The sequence below is a fragment of the Chiloscyllium plagiosum genome, unplaced genomic scaffold (assembly GCF_037043375.1).
Source record: "Chiloscyllium plagiosum isolate Xiang-an unplaced genomic scaffold, Cpla_swu_hap1 HiC_scaffold_8, whole genome shotgun sequence".
In the NCBI taxonomy this organism is placed as follows: Eukaryota; Metazoa; Chordata; class Chondrichthyes; order Orectolobiformes; family Hemiscylliidae; genus Chiloscyllium; species Chiloscyllium plagiosum.
In genome coordinates, this window is record NW_028270146.1 from 84,468,985 (window position 1) to 84,492,499 (window position 23,515).

The window sequence follows — 23,515 nt, forward strand, 5'->3', positions numbered from 1 at the left end:
TAAATCCTGGACCAATTTTCAGAAAAAAATGGTTCAGGACTTAGTTATGTTGAAGCATTGTGTTTTTAAAAAGATACTCGATGACTTCAAGTTTTAAAAAGGCACAGGAATCTAGCTGGTGGCAATAGGATCCATGAAGTGGACTTTGTAGAGGTCTTCACAATGATAAATAATCTTAGGAATTTAAGAACATAAGAAAGAGGAACAGGAGTAGGCCGTCCGGCTCTTTGAGCCTGCTCCGCCACTCAATAAGATCATGGTTGATCTTTTCATGGACTCAGCTCTACTTATCCTCCCTCTCACTATATCCCTTAATTCCTTTATTTTTCAAAAAAGTATCTACCTTAGCTTGCAAAGCGATCACTGAAGTAATGTCAACTAACCTGGGCAAGGAATTCCATAGATTAATGACCCTCTCAGTTCAGTTCTAAACCTGCTTCCTCTAATTTTGAGTCTATGCCCTCCTGTCTTAGTTTCACCTACCAGTGGAAATATCCTACTTATTTCTATTTTATCGATTCCCTGCATCATTTTATATGTTTCTGTAAGATCCCACCTCAATCTTCTGAATTCCAATAAATATAATCCCTATCCACTCAGCCTCTCCTCATAAGCCAACCCCCTCAACTCTGGAATCAATCTAGTGAACCTCTTCTGCACCCCCTCTCGTACCAGTACATCCTCTCTTAAGTTTGGAGCCCACATCTGCACACAGTACTCCAGGTGTGGCCTCACCAGCACCTTGCACAGCTGTAAAATTATCTCGCTGCTTTTAAACACAACTTCTTTCACAATGAAGGACAAAATTCCATTCGCCTTCCTAATTGCTTGTTGTACCTGCAGACCAACCTTGTGCAATTCATGCACAAGGACACCCAGGTCCCGCTGTAAATCAGCATGCTGCAACGTTTTGCTATTCAAGTAATAATCTATTTTACTGTTACTCCTACCAAAATGTATGACTTCATATTTACTAACATTGTATTCCATCTGCCAGATCTTTGCCCACTCACTCAATGTATCTATGTTCCTCTGCAAAGTTTCACAGTCCTCTGCACACTTTGCTCTGCCACTCATCTTAGTGTCATCGGCAAATTGTGACACCATACACGTGGTCCCCAACTCCAAATCATCAATATAAATTATACATAATTGTGGTCCCAATACCTGAGGCACACCACTAGTCACTGATTGCCAGCCAGAATAGCACTCATTTATCCCCACTCTTTGCTTCCTGTCAATCAACCAATCCTCTATCCATGCTAATACTCTACCCTTCACATCATGCACCCTTATCTTGTGCAGCAGCATCCTTATCTTATGCGGCACTTGATCGAAGGCCTTTTGAAAATTCAGGTACACCACATTCGCTGGGTCCCTGTTGTCCACCTTGCTCGTAATGGCTTCAAAAGATTTGAGAAGCATGACCTGCCCTACATGAACCCAGGCTGCATCTGTACAATGGGACAATTTCTTTTGAGATGCCCTTGTTATGGACTAGGCCAAACCACTCAAAACATTCAGAAGCAGGCAGCCCAGACCATAACTTTGCAATTTGTTTCGTTAAGTGTACAGTGAAAATTACCCCGAGTAAGTTAGTGAGGTTGACTACCAGTTTCAAAACAACCAAAAAATTTATTCACAAAATTACCCAATGAAACACAAAGAACAGAATAAAGAACCCCTACAGAACTCAGTCTATCTAGACTGGACTTAATCATGCTGTTTTAACTCTGCTCTTCCACATAAGTTTGCAGAGTGAATTCCTTCAAAATAATTACCTCTCTAAAGGCAGCATAGGTTTGCTTGATTTTTAAAGCTCTTATCCATCTATTGAAATTATTCTGTTTGATCCTTTCAAACTCTATATAGGTTTGACCAGGATACCTCCTTAGATTCCTGAAACATTGTCTATAGGCTTCTGGTACAAGCTCATATGCAGTTACAATGGCTTTTTTCACCTCCTCATACTCCCCAGATACCTCCTTTGATAGTGATGCAAATACCTCACTAGTCCTACCCACAAGTTTTGTTTGGATCAACAAAACCCACATTGCTACTGGTCACTGCATTGGTTTAGCACCTTTTCAAATGAGACGAAAAAGACTTCCACATCCTTTTCATCAAATTTAAGCAATGTTTCAACATACCGAACCAGTTTCTCACTCAGCGTCTGACTACCATGGGCTTGCTCATCCCCACTCCCTTCCTCACTAAGCCTACCCTCAGCCTTTATCACCAGCCTTTTAAGCTGACTTTCCTTTTTAAGTGTCAGTTTTTGAAGTTCAAGAGCTCTCTCTTTTTCTTTTTCTTTCTCTGCTGCTGCTCTCTCTTTTTCTCTCTGTTCTGCTGCTCTCTCTTTTTCCGTCTCTTCTGCTTTCAATTGTAACTCAAACTGTTTCATTCCCACTGCCCCTTCCTTAACTCTTACCTCTAACTCAAGCTGCTTCATTTGCAATCGAATTCTTGCCATCTCTATAGATTCTGATGGCTTCTCCGGCAAGTTTAAATGCTGAGCGACTGCTGTAATTATCTCTCCTTTCCTCACAGAAGCAGTCAGGTCCAACCCAAGCTTCTCTGCTAACTGCTGCAGTTTGGTTTTATTCACTCTTTGCAAAACTTCCAAAGTCACCGCATCCACATTCAGAAAGCTTTTAATGACTGAAAGAGCCATTACTACCCCAAGCTTTGTATAACAACCAAACCAATACCCGAAATAAAGACACTAGCACCTACCACTCGCTGTTCAAAATCCTGTAAAGAGCCCCCAGTCTGTTATGGACTAGGCTAGACCACTCAAACATTCTTAAGCAGGCAACCCAGACCATAACTTTGCAATTTGTTTCGGTAAGTGGGCAGTGAAAATTACCCGGATTAAGTTCGTGAGGTTGACTACCAGGTTTAAAACTGAAAAAGAATTCACAAAATTACACAATGAAACACCACGAACAGGATGAAGAACCCCTACAGAACTCAGTGTATCCAAACTAGATTTAAGTGTGCTATTCTGAATAAACACAACAGTCCCAATAAGCAAACCCTCTTGACAAACCGTATAAATGGAACAGGCTAAAGTTAAAGGGGCCGAAGGAGAGAGAGAGAGAGTTTGTTTCCACACAGCTCACTGTTGAACTCCCAACTAGTTCCTGACTGAACTAAACTACTCAGCTAGACAGCTAACCATTCACCTTTCATTCTCCAGGTCACTTCTAAAACATGATCACTTTGGCCTGAAGTCTTATCTGTTTACATATAAACAAAAGGCCTCTTAAAATCACTTTCATCAGACTGATCGGAGCCTGGCCTGGTTTATTACCCCTCTGAAAAAAATCAAGGACAGAGTATCCTTGAGTCAAGGAATAGCTTTTAGGGAAAAAAAGGACTAGCTTTGTGGCATCCTGCTATTTCTTCCTTGATAATAGACTCAAGCATCTTCCCCACTACGGAGGTTAAGCTCACTGGCCTATAATTCCCCATCTTTTGTCTACTTTCCTTTTTAAACCGTGGTGTCACATTTGCTATTTTCCAATCTGCTGGGACTGCCCCGGAATCCAGCGAATTTTGGAAAATTACCGCCAGTTCACCTGCTATTTCTCCCGCCATCTCTTTTAGTACCCTGGGATGCATTCCATCAGGGCCAGGAGACTTATCTATCCTGAGCTCCATTAGTTTACGCAACACTAACTCTTCCAGGTCCTCACCTACCTTTGTCTCTTCGTCACTCACTGGCATGTTATTAGTGTCCTCCACTATGAAGACCGATGCATTCTGTAAAGGACTAATATTTACTTATTTGTTTTATATATTTATATAACTTTGCTCTCTGTTGCAAGGTTTGTGAAAGTTTGTAGCTCAGGTTGAGGTTTAGGGTGTAGCTTTGTTCACTGAGCTATAGGTTTGATATCCAGATGTTTCATTACCTGGCTAGGGTAACATCATCAGTGTTTTTTTTCCTCCATGTGTAGGGCTACGAGGGAGAGAGGGTCGTGTCTTTTTGTGGCTAGCTGGTGTTCATGTATCCTGGTGGCTAACTTTCTTCCTGTTTGTCCTACGTAGTGTTTCTGGCAGTCCTTGCATGGAATTTTGTAGACGACGTTGGTTTTGTCCATGGGATGTACTGGGTCTTTTAAGTTTGTTAGTTTTTGTTTGAGAGTGTTGGTGGGTTTGTGTGCTACTAGGATTCCGAGGGGTCTTAGTAGTCTGGCTGTCATTTCTGAAACTCTTTGATGTATGGTAAGGTGGTTAGGGTTTCTGGCAAAAAAAACACCATTTCGACTGGGACAACACATCTATCCTGGGACAGGCCAAGCAAAAACATGCCAGAGAATTCCTAGAGGCCTGGCACTCCAACCACGACGCCATAAACAAGCACATAGATCTAGATACCATCTATCAACCCCTCAGAAAACGAACAGGAAATGACATCACCACAAATCCCAGGAACCCCATCCAGGAGAAAGATATAAATAGAAAGCAGGAGACAACAGCTTCGCTTCACTTGGAGGTCGCCACTGATGATGTTACCTAGCCAGGTAATGAAACGTCTGGATATCAAACCTACAGCTCAGCGAGCAAACCTACACCCTTTGCTCTCTGTCTTTATATTCTGTGTTAGTCTTTCTCATACTCTATCTTACTTTTCTTTCTAGCTCTTTTTGTGGCTTTCTGTTGACCTTTAAAGTTTTCCCTATCTTCTAGATTCCTGCTGTTTTTGGCCATTTTGTATGTCTTCTCTTTCACTTTGATAGCCTGCCTTATTTCCTTACACACCCATGACAGATTACCCCTCCTCTTACAGTCCTTCCTTCTCACCAGAATATACTTTTGCTGAGCACTTTGAAAAATTACTGTGAAGGTCCTCCACTGCTTGCCAACTGTTGCACCAAAAAGTATTTGTTTCCAGCTACTTTAGCCAGGTCTTCCATCATTCTATCATAGTCCCCCTTATTTCTTACCTTACCTTGGCCAGCTAACAAATATTGACATCTCGTATGATGAGGAAAATTCTATTCATGTGAGCATGACTTGAGATGTCTGTGGTGAACATACTATATTTTGCCTCATCGTTTTCACAGACTTGCTGATAGGTTTGTGCATAGAGAAATGAGAAGAAGTTGCTCTTTGCTCTCTGACCTCAGAACAAACTAAAACTTGGAAAACTAAAGCATTCATAAAATATTCTTAAGTTTTATAAAGAGGGATCTACTTCTGCATATATTGTTCATGCAGAAATGTCTCTGAAATTCAAGTCGAGAATGAGCTGAGCACATTTGTGGCACACCTCCGGATTGAGGCAGTCAAACAGCACTTGGGTGAGCTGCTGACATACATAGTAGTAACCTGTGTACTACTATCTCTCCCAAAGTGTTTCACCATTAAAAATGGCTATAGTGATGTCCCACTGTCTCACCTTTTAAATGAAGGGATAGACCAATGATATTGATTATCTGTTTTGCAAACCAGAACCAATGGGCAAAATTGAGTTTCTAGAGAAACCTTTCAAGTGCTGCCCCTATCAAAAGTCAAACATCAACCAAGTATGGCATTACTTCAATAAGATATAGTGTGCACCAACTTGTTCCATTAAACTTATTAATCAAATTGCTTTCGCTTGTGGAGAAAATGTTTTTGCACTCAACAATGATGAACCTTATTGACTAATAAATGAAAGTTAATAAGTTGTTCCATACTCCAGCTTTTTTTTTTTAACATTTATAACAAAAATAATCAAAAATAACATCTTAGAATGGAGAAAAATTTCATACATGGATTTATTACATTTTAATATATAGTACTTTCTTTACAATAGTTACCTTTTTTAAGTTTATCTACTTTTACTTCAGTTTATAAAGGGTATTTAGGATCTGCACAAATGATTTACAAAATTATGGAATGAAAATCATTGCACTGCATGATCTTGTCAAGTTCAAGTAAAGGTATTTCTTTTGGTGCCTGTCGTGGAAATTAAATCGACTTGACTCAATAATTAGCAAGAGCAAAGCAGGGATCTTTATTAAAAATCTTGCAAGATTGACTCATTACACCAAGCCAGATGCCTTAATGCAATGAGTACCGAAACATTTACACAAACGCCTGCCTTATAGCATTTGTATCGCACTCTCAAGGGCAAAGACTGGGGAAACTCAAGTTGTTATCCTCTCATCCCCTGGTCCTAGACATAACAGTTCTTCAGCTTTCGCTGAATTCGACTATCGCAAGGTCGAGTTGAATGTTTACAGAATTCAAACAGAGATAAGCTAACTGCAGACCTTCATCAAAGCATCGTTTACAAAACTCAGTACAGCATTGATTTGAAGAAAAGCATTCTCTTTAAATTTCACAGTAAATGGATAATTTTCCATTACATTTTCTTCATTTTTGTCATTTTATGACAACAAGGACAACTACAGCAACAACAACAGAAAATGTTGAGGAAACACCAGGCCTTTTCCTCAGACACCACCTCCCCAAAACACAGCTTTGTGGTGGTATCGTCACTTGCTCTGGTGTGCCCTGTACACAGCCCATGTTCACACGTTACACTCGTCAAAACCATGGTAGGGTGGGGTCCATGCAATGCCCCTGCCCTTACAAATAGTCCTACCAGGGTACTTGCTAAAAGTGTGAGCTGGGGCAGCCCCATATTTATATGAGGCTTATAATCACTACTTGCACTTAATTGGTTCCGGTGCTGTCCGATGTCTCCTCAGGCCCAAATACAGGCTTGCAATGGCTGGCGTGTATCCACGTGGCTCTTTCTGCGATCTTAACTGCTGTCTGTGTTGTAAGGAGCACTGGAAATGGTCCCAGCCATCTCTTCGCCTTCCAGTTTTTCCTCCTGAAGGCCTTCACCACTCTCCAGTCTCCCAGTTCTCGATCGTGCAGTTTCACTTCTGCTTGTTGGGGTAGTGCTGCTTTCACTTGATTCTGTATTTGAGACAAAAGTGTAGAGAGTTTTATACAGTAACACATCTCATCCTCACAGCGGCCTGTTATCTGTCTTACTTTAGGTCTTGGGCGGTCTACCAAACAAAATCTCAAACGGGCTAAGATTAGCTCTTCCTCCCCTCCTGGATCTCATATACACTAGCACAGTCAGAAGTGCCTTTGTCCATGTCACCCCTAGTTCCTCACAATGTTTTGTCAATTTTTTTTTTGGATAGCATTTTCTCTTTCCACTGCCCCACTGCTCGCTGGGTGGTAGGCACAGTGTTGTCTCATGTTTATTCCCAAATACTCACTGATCTGCTGTAAGGCATTTTTGACAAGTGGCGTCCCATTGTTTCTACTAAGCCTTTCAGGGATGCCCCATCTTGGAATTATCTCTGTTAGCAAAGCCTTGGCTACTGCACTGGCATCCTGTTTAGACGTGGGGAATGCTTCCACCCATTTGGAAAACATATCAACTATTACCAGACAATACCTTTTCCCTTCACTGGGCATTAGTTTAATGAAATCCATCTGTAAATGTTCAAAAGGTTTTTGGGATTGGGGGTGTGCTACATGACTCATCTGTATTCCCCACCCCACATTATTAGTTGCACAGATAAAACAATATTTCTGGGAGTAATGAGTAAATCCCTTAGTGTACCAGTGTGCTGAAATACTGTCGTACACCCTGCCTTTTGACACATGGTCCTTACCGTGTGTCAGTTTGGCATAGAATGGAAATAATGATGGTGGTAGACAGGGTTTCCCATTGGGACCACACCATACTCCTTCCCTCACACTGCATCCTGCTTTTGTCCACTCACACTTTCCTTCCGGTGTGGCCTGTGACTGTAACTCCCGTACGTCTGCGTATGTTGTCATACGCACGTCAATCTTCTCACCTGGCGGCTGCTGAGTTGCTATTTTTGCTGCTGAGTCTGCCCTTGCATTGCCTTGAGAAATAAAATCATTATTTTTTGTGTGGGCTTCACATTTACACACATTGATTGATTTAGGCAACAGCACCGCTTCCAGGAGGTCAGAAATCAGGCCAGGGTGTGTGATGGGCTTTCCGGTGGAGGTTAAGAAACCCCTGTGTTTCCACAGGGTTCCAAAATCATGTACAACCCCGAATGTGTATCTGCTCTCGGTGTAAATATTTACTGTCTTTTCCTCAGCCAATTTACAGGCCTCAGTCAAGGCAATCAGCTCTGCTGCTTGCGCTGACAGATGAGAAGGGAGTGATCCCATTTTGACTATCTCGTAGGTAGTTACTACAGCATACCCAGCACAACTCTGGCTTGTCTCCTTGCCCCTGAATGCTAACCCGTCTATTAAAAACTCCATATCCAGATTCTGAAGTGGCGAATCCGGCAAATCTGGTCTGGGGTTGCAAATTTCATTAGTTACAGCGACACAATCATGTGGGACTCCATTCCTTCTGTGGGGAGAAGGCTAGCAGGGTTAAGGACGTTACATTGCTTTATTATAATGTTAGACATCTCCAATAACACAGTATTGTATCTGAGCCAACGTGCTGCTGACATGTGTGCGGTCCTTTGCACGGACAGCAGTAAGGATACTGCATGTGGGACCAGTAGGGTTAATACACTGTAGCCAACTATATCTCTGGACGCTACAACAGCTTTTTCAGCTGCAGCCACGGTGCACAGACATTTAGGTAAGCCTGCTGCTACGGGGTCTAGTTTAGCTGAAAAATAAGCTACAGGCCTCAATCTTCCCCCATGATCCTGCAACAGCCCAGATGTCATGCAGCCACGCTTCTCATCCACCGTTTGTACAAAAGGCTTGATTGGATTCGGAATCCCCATTGTAGGTGTAGTTTGGAGCGCCCTTTTTAATTCAACAAAGGCACTCTCGGCCTCTGGGGTCCACTGCAACGGACTCTGGTTCTGCAACCCTTTGCCATGGGCTATGTCACATAGGGGCGCCTCAAGGGGTGTAATGTGGGATAACCGTTCTACAGTAGGAGCACATGCCCAGAAAGGATAGTAATTGTTTCTTCGTGTGAGGCTTTGGAATTTGCTGGATTGCTAGAACTTGGTCTTGACCAATGCCCTTGGCTTGTTCAGATATTAAGTGACCTAAGAACATCACCTGTTGTTGCACAAATTGTAACTTTGCGAGACTGACTTTGTGCCCCTCCCTTGTGAGATGGCAGAGCAACGTAAGGGTATCCTTCTCACATTGTTCCTCTGTTGGTGCCGCTATCAAGCAATCATCTACTTACTGCAAAAGCGCTGACCCCTGGGTGAGAACAAGAGTCTCCAGACTCCTGTGCAGAGCCTCATTATATATGGTGGGGGACTCGCAGTAACCTTGACAAAGTCATGTGAAAGTATATGATTTCCCTTTGAATGAAAAAGTGAACCAGAATTGCCTATCTGGGTGTACCGGTAACACTAAAGAAGGCATTTGCTAAATCCACAGCAGAGAACCATTTACTGTCTGGTGGAATTTGAACCAATATAGTATAAGGGTTGGGAACATTTGAGGCGTGCAGGACAACAGCGCTATTGACTGCCTGCAGGTCATGAACAAACCTCCATTCCTCCGGTTTACCAGGAATTTTTGCCTTTTTGACCGGAAAAATGGGGATTCTCACCAGTGAGTTTTCACAGGGGATTATCACTCCAGCCTTTAGGAGGGATTCAAAGACTGGAGTAATTCCTTCTATGGCTTCGGCTTTTAGAGGGTATTGAGCTCTGCAAGGACGATACTCAGACTTCGGGGTTATCCTTATGGATTCACAGCCCCGTATGAGCCCCACATCATGTTTGCCCTTTGCCCACACCTCAGAAGGGACCATTTTTAATCTTGGGGTCTGAGACTTCTATCTTAGGGAAACGCTAGGCAATCCCCCTAGGCTTCTCAGGGCTAGCGGGGGTTACCTGGACTGTCCTATCTGCCTGAGTTAGCCAATTTAGTTTATTTTTATATGTTCACATATCTGCATTGAACCAGATACCCACATTGTCCCTGAAGACCCAACCTTTCGTTCTTTGTGCCTTTAGCACCCATGGTCCCAAATCCTGCCGCCTGTCACCAGACGCCTTCGCCAGTGACACATGAGGAGAGGAGCCTTACACATCAAAACGATAGGGTCTGCCTGCTGTTACAGGTACCTTAGATAAGTTCACACTAACTGCACATCTGTGATCACTCCAATAAAATTTGCACAATAACAAGTGATCTGGTTTAACCAACCTCCTGAACCAATCCTTCTCATATGGTTTGTCAGGGCCGTCACGGTGTATGTGTGCTGCGCAGTGCAACATATCTCCAGCAAGAAAATTGGTGTTAATAGGATTAACATGGTTGCTTGCTTCCAGGGTGAGTGAATCGCTCACTGAATTTATCAGTCTCTGGCTTAATCGCCACTCATAGACATACATCAGGGGTCGTGGGTCATATTTTACAGCCTGCACTGGTAAATCTTCCCTTTGAATTACCTGCAAGCCTGTCGGAGTACTGAGCAAGTCCAACCCCAGTCTCCCTATGAGATCCCGACCCATCAGATTTGAAGGACAAAATTCCGATAACAAGAAGGAGAATTGGAAGGTTTCCCTGTTAGTAGTTTCGCACAATAGGGGTGCGGAATTTCTCTCCCCCACCACAACTCCTGATGCACCCATTGTGTTCAGGAACCTTTCACTCATCTTTATTTTGTCGTTTGTGTAAACTGGCTTAATGTAAGGACTGAGTATGTTGCCCCTGTATCTACCAAAAAGGTAACTGATGTACCTTCCACACATAACATAGAGGTGGGCATTAACTTATATGCATCATTGTGATATTGGACATACTGTCCACACTTTGCAATCTCAGCGCTCAACATAGAGGTGTGACATGTCTCAGTGCCCACAAGGTTAGTAGAAGAAATTAGCATAAGCGAGTCTTCATTGCTAAGCATAAAGGAAAGAGGCTTACCTGTACCTTGTGGGCTGCCCACCTCCACGTCAGCCTTACCCTGTCAATCACCCTGCTGTCCAGCCTCCAGGGCTGATTGAGGCTGTCCATTGCTCCGCAAACAAAGCACCCGCCAGATCTACCTCTACCAGCACCCCTTCCGCGATCTCTTTTCCTGCAGCACCTTCCTCCAACGTCTGGGTGACCATCTTTTTGTCTATTTTATCCTTCATTCCATTGATGACGCTGTTCCTCAGGTGTGCCTCTTACGGCGTAATTTCTGCTGCCATTATGTCTTCAGGTGGTCTCAGTCCACTATGGACATTGTGGACTTCAGTGAGACGCGTAAGGTACTGGGACACTATCTCACCTCCTCGTTGTTTACACATTGCTGTTTTGGTCATGTCCATTCGCACTGGGAATGCCTCCCTATAGACGGTTGCCAGCGCTACAACAAAAGCATTAATGTCTCCATTCTCTTCTGCTAGCGGGTGGGCTACTCTGGCATGGACATTTACGGCTGGCCAGTTATACTTCTCGTGGCCCTCTTGCTTCGATCTGTTGGGGGTACAAGATGCTACCGGTGATTCAGCAAACCCTGAGGCAGGGGCTGCTGACTTGGAACCTTCGCCAGGCGGATCTCGTAGCGGGGGCTGCAGGTCTCGGAGGGCAGTCATCAAGGTCAGGATCTGAAACAGACTTAAGACACTGTACAGCTTCGTTAGGTTGTTTTCTGTGCATGTCTGCATGTGCGCTGGTGTTTGTACGTGTATTTGATCTATCCTTTACTTGAGATTTCCTTTCTCTGATATCAGCCTCAGCCTTCCACATGTTGTAAGCACTCCAATTCACCGGTTCTATTTTTTCCTTCCTTTTCTCCTTCTCTCTCTCTCCTCCAACCGCGACCTCAATATTTCCAGCTGTCTTTTACTAAAACCTCCTCCCTCCGGAAAACCACATTCCTTAATCCACAATTCTAACTGCTTCACAGACTCTGGGCTGTAATTATTTAACATGTATTGTATTTTTGGTTGGCCATTCCAAGTCCTGTGTCGACTCTCCCTTTGTTTGCTCTTGCTGGAGCCCATTTTTAGTGTCGCTGGAAAAGTGTTCAGTTCTCTCTCTCTCTCACTCTCACTCTCGTGGTACCATTATCTTTTCCTTTTTGACTTGCTTTTACCTCCAGAGGTCCCATTTCGCATTGGCCGCGTCCGCCTTAATGCCTTGGTTTTCGTAAACCAAGAAACCACGTATCCAGTACGTCTTAGGTGAGTCCAACTCAGCCAGTGGTGGTTCCAAGTCTAAAACCACCCTTAACCTTGCTGTCTCCTAAACACTCTTGAGACGGCAAGCCCCTTCCCCTTGAGGTTTTACTCTAATACCACGTGAGAGTTCACTGAACCCTTTTCCTGCTGAATTTATTCTCTTAGAATGAGTTTCTGTGCAGGATTACTTAACCCACAGCTCTTACCCCGGCCTTATTTGATTCAAAACCCCAGCGCTAGGGTAATCCACAGATTTCCAGTCCTCTCACGCAAACAGGCCAATTCAGCATTCGAGATGAAGTGAAAGACCTTCAAGGCGCTGGCGCCTGCGCCTCCTGGGAATCTTCAGAATCTCACCCAGTTGCGGGGTCCTGGGACGAGCCTCCAAGTTTACTGTCATGGAAATTAAATCGACTTGACTCAATAATTAGCAAGAGCAAAGCAAGGGTCTTTATTAAAAATCTTGCAAGATTGACTCATTACACCAAGCCAATGCAATGAGTACTAAAACATTTACGCAGACGCCTGCCTTATAGCATTCCTTATCACACACTCAAGGGCAGAGACTGGGGAAACTCAAGTTGTTATCCTCTCATCCCCTGGTCCTAGACATAACAGTTCTTCAGCTTTCATTGAATTCAAGTATCGCAAGGTTGAGTTGAGTGTTTGCAGAATTCAAGTAGAGAAAAGCTGACTGCAGACCTTCATCAAAGCATCGTTTACAAAGCTCAGCACAGCATTGATATGAAGAAAAGCATTCTCTTTAAATTTCACAGTAAATGGATAATTAATTTCACAGTAAATGGATAATTTTCCATTAAAGTGCCAACAACAAATACATTATTTTAAATTAAAATCTCCCAGTAAATTTTTTACACAGGTCTAACCATGATTGTGGTTGCTTTCTGGTTTGATACAGTATATGCATTTTATGAATGAGTTGAGTCATCATACCCTTCTGTTTACACCCTATATTTTTCAGAGAATTTGTTTTTATTTTCTCGCGATGATAATATTATGAAAAATAGCACTTTATTCCCAACACCCCACTCCCCTGGCAAAATGTACATTTTGTAATTTCCTTTGAAAGATGCTGTGTAATGTCAGAAGCATGAGTTCTCACTTGGAAATGGCACTAATATATTCTTTGCATTGTTCACTGTTTGTAAGTACTACCATGTAGGGTGAATGTCATGTGCCCTATCAGTAGAAGCTTTGCTTGATTTGACGGCATGTGGAAAGCTCATTGAATGAAGTAGATGTGCGATCCATGAAGATATTATCCTCAATCATGGGTCCTGATCTCTCAGAAGCACCATGCCTATGACAGTCTCTATACACAGATATATATAAATCCTGAGTGGGTCATAATTTCCTCTAATACAATGGAATTTCATAGAATCATGCAGCACCGAAGGAAGCTATTTTACTCATTATGTTGGTGCTGGCTTCTTATTAGAGCTATTCAATTAAACCAACTCCTCTGCTCTTTCCCACATGCTTGCAATTAATTTCCATTCAAGAAGCATTTCTTTAAATTCCCTTTTAAAACTTACTGTTGAATCAGCTTCCATCAACCTGAGGTGGTGCATTCCAGTTCATAACATCCCGCTGTGTAATAGAGTAGCATCTCTTTATCTCTCCTCTGGTTCTTTCGTCACAATTATTTTCACTGTGTTTTTTGCATACTGACCCTCCTAGTGGAAGCAATTCTTACTATGCACTGTATCAAAACTCCTCATAACTTTTAACACCTTTATTAAGTTTTCCCTTAAGACAAACAACTTGAAAGTGGACAACTCTAGGTCTCTAATTTCTTCAAATAGCTCACTGTAATCTCTCCAAAGCACTAACATGCTTTGTAAAGTGTGGGGACCGGTATTGGCCATAATATTCCAGCTGAAAACAACCATTACCTCTCTCACTAGTATCCTTACATACAGATAGGGAAGGACACCACTTTGACTGGGACAACACATCCATCTTAGGGCAAGCCAAACAGAGACACACACGAGAATTCCTAGAAGCATGGCATTCCAACTGGAACTCTTATCAACAAACACATAGGCGGCACGGTGGCACAGTGGTTCGCACTGTTGCCTCACAGTGCCAGAGACTCGGATTCAATTCCCACCTCAGGCGACTGAGTGTGTGGAGTTTGCACATTCTCCCCGTGTCTGCGTGGGTTTCCTCCGGGTGCTCCGGTTTCCTCCTACGTTCCAAAAATGTGCAGGTTAGATGGGTTGGCCATGCTAAATTACCCGTAGTGTTAGGTGAAGGGGTAAAATGTAGGGGAATGGGTTTGGGGTGGGTTGCGCTTTGGCGGGTCGGTGTGGACTTGTTGGGCCAAAGGGCCTGTTTCCACACTGTAAGTAATCTAATCTAATCTAAACATCGAGTTAGACCCCATCTACCACCAATGAGAAAAAGAACCGGAAATGACGTCACCAGGGGAAATGACATAATTGACCCAATAAATAAATAGATATATATAGAAAGCAGGAATCATGTACACTGCTTCGCCTAAGGCCGACTGAAAATGTTACCTAGTAGGGTGACAAAATGTCTGGAAATGAACCTCCCAGCTCAGCGAGCAAACCTACATTCAGAATCTCAAGTTGAGCTGCAAGTCTTCTCAAAACTCACTACAACCGTTATTGATGAAGAGTGAACATAAGATGGGCATAGTGGTAATCTCACTAGTAATGCAGAATCCCAGGCTCTGATGTTTGAGGGACTTGGCTTCAAATCCTGCCATGGCAGATGGTCAAACTTGCATTCAATATACTCTGGAATTTAAAACTAGCTTCAACAACACCCAGGTAACTACTGTTGATTATTGTGAGTAAAAAAGAAGCATCAAGTTCATGAATTCACTTTGGATAAGGAAATCTGCTATCCTTACCTGATGTGACCGATTTGTGAATACATCCATCTGGTTCCCTCTGAACTGTCTGTTGAAATTAATCAAACGCTACATGACGATGAAACTGGATCGACTGGCTGGCTTTGGAATTGACAATGGCAAACATGGCACTGTCAACTCTGCAAAGTCCTCCTTCCACATATCTCGGATCTTCTTCCAAATTTGAGAAAGCCGCTCCACAGAGTAGCCGAATGTTAGCCTGACATAGTTACATTCACAGAATCTTTCTCTGTAGGTAAAGGCACAGACACCACCATCACCATCCCTGAGGGTGTCCTGTCCTGTACTGACTGGACAGACCCACCAGAGGTGGAAGCACAGTGGTGTAGAGTCAGGAGGGAGTTTCTCTGTGGATTATTCAACATCAACTCAGAACCACATGAAATTTCATGGCATCAGTTCAAACTTGGTCAAGGAAGCCTGCTGATTATCATTTAACTTCCCCCTTGGTTGATGAATCAGTTGAACACCACTTATAAAAAACAGAGTATGGCAAGGGCACAGAATATGCTTTAATACCTGTCCTGAAGAGTGGCTTGGTAGTAACACTACTGAGTGAACTGGCAGAGTTCTAAAGCAGCTACCTGATGAAGGCGCAGCACTTTGAAAGCTTGTACTTCCAAATAAACCTGTTGGACTATAACCTGGTGTTGTGTGATTTGTAATAGTGTTCTATAGGACATAGATGTTAGATTGGGTCTGCGACAGGTGGTGAAGGAAATAACAAGAGGAACACATTTGCACGACTCTGTCCTCACCTGTTGAACTGTCACAGTTACATCTGTTCAGGATTGTGCAGTTCTTTCGGTGACAAAATCTCATGTTGACATTAAGAATACCCTCTTTCGGATTGTGTGGTACTAACCCTCCATGTTAAATTGGACAGACTTCAGGCGGATCTGACAACTCAAAGCCTGGGCATCCACAAGACACTCTAGGCCATCAGCAACAAAACTGTATTTGACCAAATGGCGTAACCCCCACTTCTCCTATTACTATCAAGTCAAGATATCTATCCTAAGCCAATGAGGAGTGCAGGAGACCATGCCAAGAGCAGAGCCAGGCATTTTTAATAATGAGGTGTCAGCCTGGTGAAGCTACAACACAGGACTACTGGTGAGCCCAATAGCATATGCTGTATGCGGTGGATAGCGATGAATGATTCCACAATCGCAGAATTAGATCTAAGTTCTGCAGTCCTGCCTCATCTGGTTGCGAATGATGGTGGACAATTAAACAACTCAGAGGAGGAAGCTCCACAAATATCCCCATCCTCAATGATGACATTAGTGCAAAAGACAAGGCTGAAGAATTTGCAACAGTCAGAAGTCGTAAGTAGGTGATCCATCTAGACCTACTTCTGGGATCCCCAACTTCACAGGTACCACTCTTCAACTAATTTGGTTCACTCTACATGATAGCAAGAAAAGATTGGAAGCACTGGATACTGAAAAAGCTTTGGGCCCTCACAAGATTCTGGCAACAGTGTTGAAAACTTTTGCTCCAAAACCAGCTGTGCACTAGCCAAGCTCTTCCAATTCAGCTACAACACTGGCACCTATGGACAATAGGGAAACTTGTCCAGCTGTGTCTTATCCATGAAAAGTAAGACAAATCCAATCCAGCCAATTGCTGCCACCTGAATCTACTCTTAATAATCATCAAAGTGATGGAAAGGATTGTCAACAGTGTTATTGAGTAGCACTTGGGAAGAAATAACCTGTTCACTGATGCTCAGTTTGGTTTCTCGTAGGTCTACTGGGCTCTTAACCTCATTACAACTGTTGTCAAAATTTGGACAAAAGAGCTGAATTCCAGAGGGAAGGTGAGAGCGACTGCCATTGACTTCAAGGCCAAACTCAACCGAGCGTGGTATCAAGGAGCCCTTATAAAACTGGAGTCACAGAGAAGAGAATGGAAAAGCTCCAACCTATACAAGTTGTGGTCATTGGAGGTCAATCATCTCAGCCCCAGGCTACCTCTGCAGGAGTTCCTCAGGGTAGATATTTTCTAATCAACCTGTTCAGCGATGTTAGTATACACCTCTAGAGAAGGGTTATAGGGAAAGCTTGAACCCAGGTTTCCAGACCCAGAATGGGGATAGTACCACTGCACCACAAGGGCCACAGTTCTTCATCTTCAATCATCTTCAACTGCTTTAATGACCTCCCATCCACCTGAAGAAGTGGGAATCTTTGCTGATGATTGCATATGTTCATCATCATTCTAAGATTCTCAGATACAGAGAAGTCCATATCCATATGCTTCAAGACCTGGACAACACCCAGCCTTGGAATGATAAGGAACATTCATACTTCAAGAGCCAGACAATGATCATCTCCAACTAGAGAGAATCTAACCACTGCTCTTGATGGTATTACTGTCACTAAGGCTCCCACTACTAACATGCTGGGAGTTACTGTTCACCAGAAGTTGAACCGATCTAACCAAAAAAAATTACAGCTACAAAAGCAGATCAGAGGCTGATAACAAGTAGCAAGTAACTCACCTCCTGACTCCTCAAAGCTTGTCTACCATCTACAAAGTACAAGTCAGGAGTGCAACAGAATACTTCCCACTTAACTGGATGGTTGCAGCTCCAACAACATGGGCAGCACGGTGGCTCATTGGTCAGCATTGCTGCCTCACAATGCTAGGGACACAGATTGAATCCCACTCTTGGGCGCCTGTCTGTGTGGAGTTTGCATATTCTCCCCGTGTCTGTGTGGATTTCCACTGGGTGCTCCGATTTCCTCCCACAGTCCAAAGATGCACAAGTTAGGTGGATTGGCCATGTTAAATTGCCCATAGTGTCCAGGGGATGTCGATTATGTGGATTAGCCATGGGAAATGCAGGATTACAGCGATGATGGGGGTGTGGGGTTGGGTGGAATACTCTTCAGAGGGTTGATGTGACTTGGTGGGTCAAATAGCCTGTTTTCCACTCTGTAGGGATACTATTCTAACGCTCATGAAGCTAGACACTGTTCAAAACAAAGCAACCCACTTGATTATCACCACATCCAGCATCTTGTGCATTCACTCCTTTTGATGCACAATGACAGCTGTATGGATTATCTACAATATGGACAGCAATAACTCATCAAGGCCCCTCCAACAGCACCTTCAAAACTCATACCCTCAACCATCTAAAAGAAGAAGCGCAGCAGATTAATGAGAACATCATGACCTACAAGTTCCCCTCTAAACCACGCACCATGCTGACTTGGAACTTGATAAGTTCTGCAGAATTACTGTCTGAAATCACTGTCCCCTATGAAGATGATACAGTGGAAATCTGGAAATATCAATTTTAATCTATAAGATAAATAATTGAACACAATCCAGCTGTTTTATGAAATGTGGCCCCTGCAATAATACATCATTATTGTTCATCTCTTGCGAAACTTTATTTGTACTTTGTGAAGGGCTTGAACCGAGAAATCTCAACATTCTTTTCTTGCATGTTCACTGTTAGGAAGTGAAATACGATATAAAAACAGCTTCCTCTATACTATCCCTTATGATCTTTGGCTGTCTTCTTAATTTAAATAATGCAGCCAATTATTATATGAATTGACAGAAAATTGCTAATATTGGGTGTTAAGGAAACAATATCCAGTCTTAAGATCCCAATGATTTGCTGGCCAAACTCATTTGCTTTTACATTTGCAGCTCACACTCACTGTGAATTACAAAATATTATTCTGCAGGTACAACAAGTGATTCAGAATGCAAATAGATTGCTGGCATTTATTGCAAGGAGAATGAAATATAAAGATGCCATTGTACTGAGCTTTGACAAGGTCACATCTGAAAAATTGCCTATAGTTTTGCCTTTGTATTTATAAAGGGTGTTATTGCTTTGGGAGCAGTTCAGAGACAATTGATTCCTGGGATGGGGGTGGTATCACATGAGGGACATTGGAACTTAGAAGAATGAGAGGTGACCTTATTGAAACATGGGATGCTGAGGTGACTTGACAGGGTGGATGCTGATAGGATGTTCTCTTTTGTGCCAAGGACTAGATCACAGAGGACACAATTTAAAAATGAGATATCTTGTGATTTTTGAGAAGATTTGCAGCCCAGGTTGAGGCTCAGGTCATAAGTTTTGCTCGCAGAGCTGGTATGTTTGTTTTCAGCTGTTTTGTCACCACGCATTTAAGATGGACACAAGGAGAACTTCTTTTCTTTCGGAGGATTGTGAACCAATGGAACTCTCTTGCCCAGAAAGCAGTGTCATTGTATAATTTCAAGGCAGAGTTGTACAGATTCTTAATGGGTAAACAAGTCAAAGCATACGAGAGAAAGGCAGGAAAGTGGAATTGAAGACACAGATTAGGCATCAGGTTTGAAAAGCAAAATGGCCTCCCTTGTTCCTAATTCATATGTTTGTATGCATCATGTTTATGTTTGCTATGTTAATTGGATTCCAAATGAGACAGAAACAGTTTTCTTAAAAGTATGTTTATTTACAGCAAACAGATTGCATTTATCTGCTTCACACTTACAAACTCAGTGTCCCAGCAGTCTCCCTTTAAAAAGTGTTTGAGGTACTTCATCAAGCAATACTCTTCACTTTGTATCTAAATAATATAATTACATATCATGAGCAAACTGAAACTAAACATAATTCTGTTTTCACATTTTTTTTACATTTCTCAGAAATTTACTTTGAGATTACAACAATCCAGATGTACATACAGTCTCAGAAAGAAAGACTGAATTTGCAAGATTCCTTCATGTTCATCAGAAAAATATTCAAGGGAACCCTAAGGCTAACTGTCAAACTTTAACATTTAATGTCAAACACAAGTGTAGACCCACAGTTTGATGCGAAGACTACCAGCCAATCATACTTTTTCTCACCAAGGTCTGATACTAGAACTGCCTTTATTCTATACCTTGTAGTGTTTCCCTGACAACAGCCATAGCAACCCACTGTCAATGCAAACAGGTAGGTAAAAACGCTAAAAGCATCACACCCAGCAAGCTTTGCCACAAAATGACAATGGAAAACAGACTTTTGTAGATCAAATATTGCCAAAAGGTTTACACCATGCATATCAAGAACAAATGAGCACATTGAGGAGATAACCATTACATGATGCATTTGCTTATGAAATGATGGAGTCATTTTAAAAGCATTTGTACCGAGTATGTTGTTGACACTGGTACGGCCACATTTAACCATCCCAATTCATTTGGCTTGACCCTTCAGAGAACATCACCTTCAAGCACAATTGTGTGGAACTAGGATTAGCGTTTGATGGTGGTTTAAAAAAAAACAAATAAACATTTTGTTAGCATGTTTCAGGTCACACCAGACTGCCTATGAACAGAGGGAGACAGAACATTCAGCCCAACCAAGAAAGGTTACACAGTTGATCTCCAAACGAGCAGAGAATCTGCGTCTGTGCAGCACCTGTCCATGAGCACAGGACATCCTAGAGTATTTCATAGTCACTGAAACACAGCTGTACTCAGTAATACAATATGGGGAAACCTAAAATCCAGTTTGAAAACAGTATCTGTTGTGATGAGGTTTGGGGATTAAATATTTGCCGGGACATGGAGAGAACGTGTCGCTTTTTCTCGAATGATGCTGTGGGATTTTTCTTACATGAATATGGAATGGCAGACAGAGCCTTGGTTTAACACGTCGACAAAACATCTGTAAGATCATTCACTGATGTAGGGAAGTTGAGAGGTGTTGGTTATTCCGAATATGAAATCAGGTTGTGCTGATTGAATTAAAACCATTTCCTGATTTGTATTGGGCTCCATTTCAGTCCGTGAAATGATACAAGAGCACCTATATTCAAGAAACAGAAACATCTACTTCAGATCACAATGTAGTCCAAATGTTACACCGAAAATGATCGTATTATTAAATACTGGACAATATGGAGGACTCTCTTAAAATGTAAGATACTTAGGTCACTTAGAGGAGTGAGTTAACATTCTAGTGCCTAACAGGAGATCAAAGCTGTGTCTTGAAGCTTGGGCTATTAAGCCATGCTCAGAAATCTGGGATTTAATTCAAAACCTTCCTGCTTTGTTAGAGGGGAGTTCCTCCTATACAGCAGACGTGAAAAGGCAGCCAGAAAAGAAATAAAAACCCTAAAAAGATCATAACTGGCCCAAATCTGAGGATCAACATAAAGTAATACATTTAGGGATGGATCTTACTTTTATTTAACTAAGTGTCAGTTATACTAGGGTTTTTTGGAAGACTTTTCATTGCAAGGCGCAGTAAGAGTATATATATTACCAATATTGTCATGTTAACTATTTATCCCATTCCTATACACCTAGCTCGACTGATTCTTGTCCTCTCTTACCATTCGCTGTTTGCATAGAAGTTTCAGCACTGCTGGCATCCCTGGTGCTGGCATCATCTTTAAAAAGTTGTTGTGTGCATGGACAAGCACTGTTAGTCTGAAACTGCTCTGCATGGTTGCAGACATTTGCCCCAGACTTCACAGGGCTGTGAAAATCGATTTCCCACTTTGCAGGGAGGGGCCTGGAGGCCCTGGTGAATGGAGTAGTAGCTAGGAAAATGTGGCATATTATTTGATTTCTTTTCTCAGGACTACACTATCATCCATCTCTTTGACTCCCTAACTACGGTTCTTTCTCACGCTCTTGCTCTCTCTCTCTCTCTCTCTGGGCTCCATCTCCACCTATCCTCTCACTCCCGTCCCGCACCCAATTCCACCATCCTCCCCACCCCCGATCCGCTGTCTTCAGTATAAATGCTACCTTTTCCTAGATACCCTCCATTCTGAAGAAGGGTCACTGAACCCAAAACGTTAACTCTACTTTCTCTGCACAGATGCTGCCAGACCTGCTGAGTTTCTCCAATAGTTTCCAGCAACCGCAGTTCTTTGTTTTTTAACCATGGCAAACTTGCGGGTTTTGTGTTATCTGAGCCACACTTTCGCAATGCCTCCCTCAAAGTTGTCCTGATGCCTGTTCAGGACTGGGGGAAGGAGTTCAATTCCCTAGCAATGGCAACAGAAGGCCAATGGATATATATGGCTCTGGAGGTCGTGGGTGGCTCAAATAAACCTTGTGCTGCAAAAGGATGAACTATCTGCTGCGCTCCCGTCAAGCTGTGCACTACTGACCACTACGTAAGAAAGCTGGAACTGAAAGATGCTGAAATCCATGGAATAAAAATTGTGAAGGAGCATATTATTCTTAAACAAATCTGACTCTGGTTGCAAGATTGAAATTATAGGCTACACTTCCATGATTGAAGTTCATATTTATTAAATATTTTCTTGAATATGGGATATGCTTTTCTTTATCTTATGCCCCTGTTCCACCCTCCCTCAAGACTGTGGTAGCCAATGTACTTGGAAGATTAGAGTATTCTTAGTTAAAATGGTGAATACAGCATTGAAATAATTTGCTCTTTGTTGCCTTCTAAACATATTTCAATTGCAGAATGTTAGAAAATAAGTTGCAAACTTGTCTTAGTTATCCAATCCAGGTGACACTTGTATCCATTGTTTCCTGACTTTTTTATTTACCACCTTTGTAATCAGCCACACTTGCTGCAGTATAGTATCAAGGGCACAGTACATGTCTGTGCAGACAACACTAAGCTGGGTGGTAATGTGTGCTGTGAAGAGGTTGCTGAGAGGTTGCAGGGTGACTTGGACAGCCTGGCTAAGTGGGCAAATACTTGGCAAATACAATATAATGTGGATAAATGTGAGGTTATCCACTTTGGTGGCAAAAACAGGAAAGCTGGTTATGATCTGATTGGTGGCAATTTTGGAAAAGGCAAGGTGCGACAAGACCTGGGTGTCATGGTGGAATAGCTGCTGAAGGTTGGCATATAGGTGGAGGAGGTGGTGAGGAAACCTAATGGCACATTGGTCTCCATAGTGAGAGGATTTGAGTATTGGAGTAAGGATTTCTTGCTGCAGTTATACAGGGCCTTGGTGAGGCAACACCTTCAGTATTGTACGCAGTTTTGGTGTCCTAGTCTGAGGAAGGACATTCTTGCTATTGAGGGATCCAGCGAAGGTTCACCAGACTGATTCCTGGGATGGCAGGACTGACATATGAGGAAAGACTGGATCAACTGGGTTTGTATTCACTGGAATTTAGAAGAGTGAGGGAGTGAATCTCATAGAAATATTAAAATCCTGATGGGACTGGGCAGACTAGATGTGAGAAGAAAGTTCCCGATGTTGAGAAAGTCTAGAACTAGGGGTGATAGTCTAAGAATAAGGGGTAAGCCATTCAGGACTGAGATGAAGAAGAATTTCTGCACTCAGAGAGTTGTGAACTTTTGGAATTTTCTCCCACAGGAAGCTGTTGGGACCAGTTCATTAGTTATATTTGAGAGGGAGCTGGGCATGGCCCTTGCAGTTAAAGGGATCAAGGGGTATGGAGAGAAGTGGAATTGGGATACTGAGATTGCAAGATCATATTGAATGAT

General features: G+C 42.6%; 1 protein-coding gene across 1 annotated transcript in view; it reads left to right on the top strand.

The window, feature by feature from the left end:
- Nucleotides 1-23,515, top strand: part of rab15 (RAB15, member RAS oncogene family) — a 158,819-nt gene that overhangs the window by 88,135 nt on the left and 47,169 nt on the right. The window lies entirely within an intron of this gene.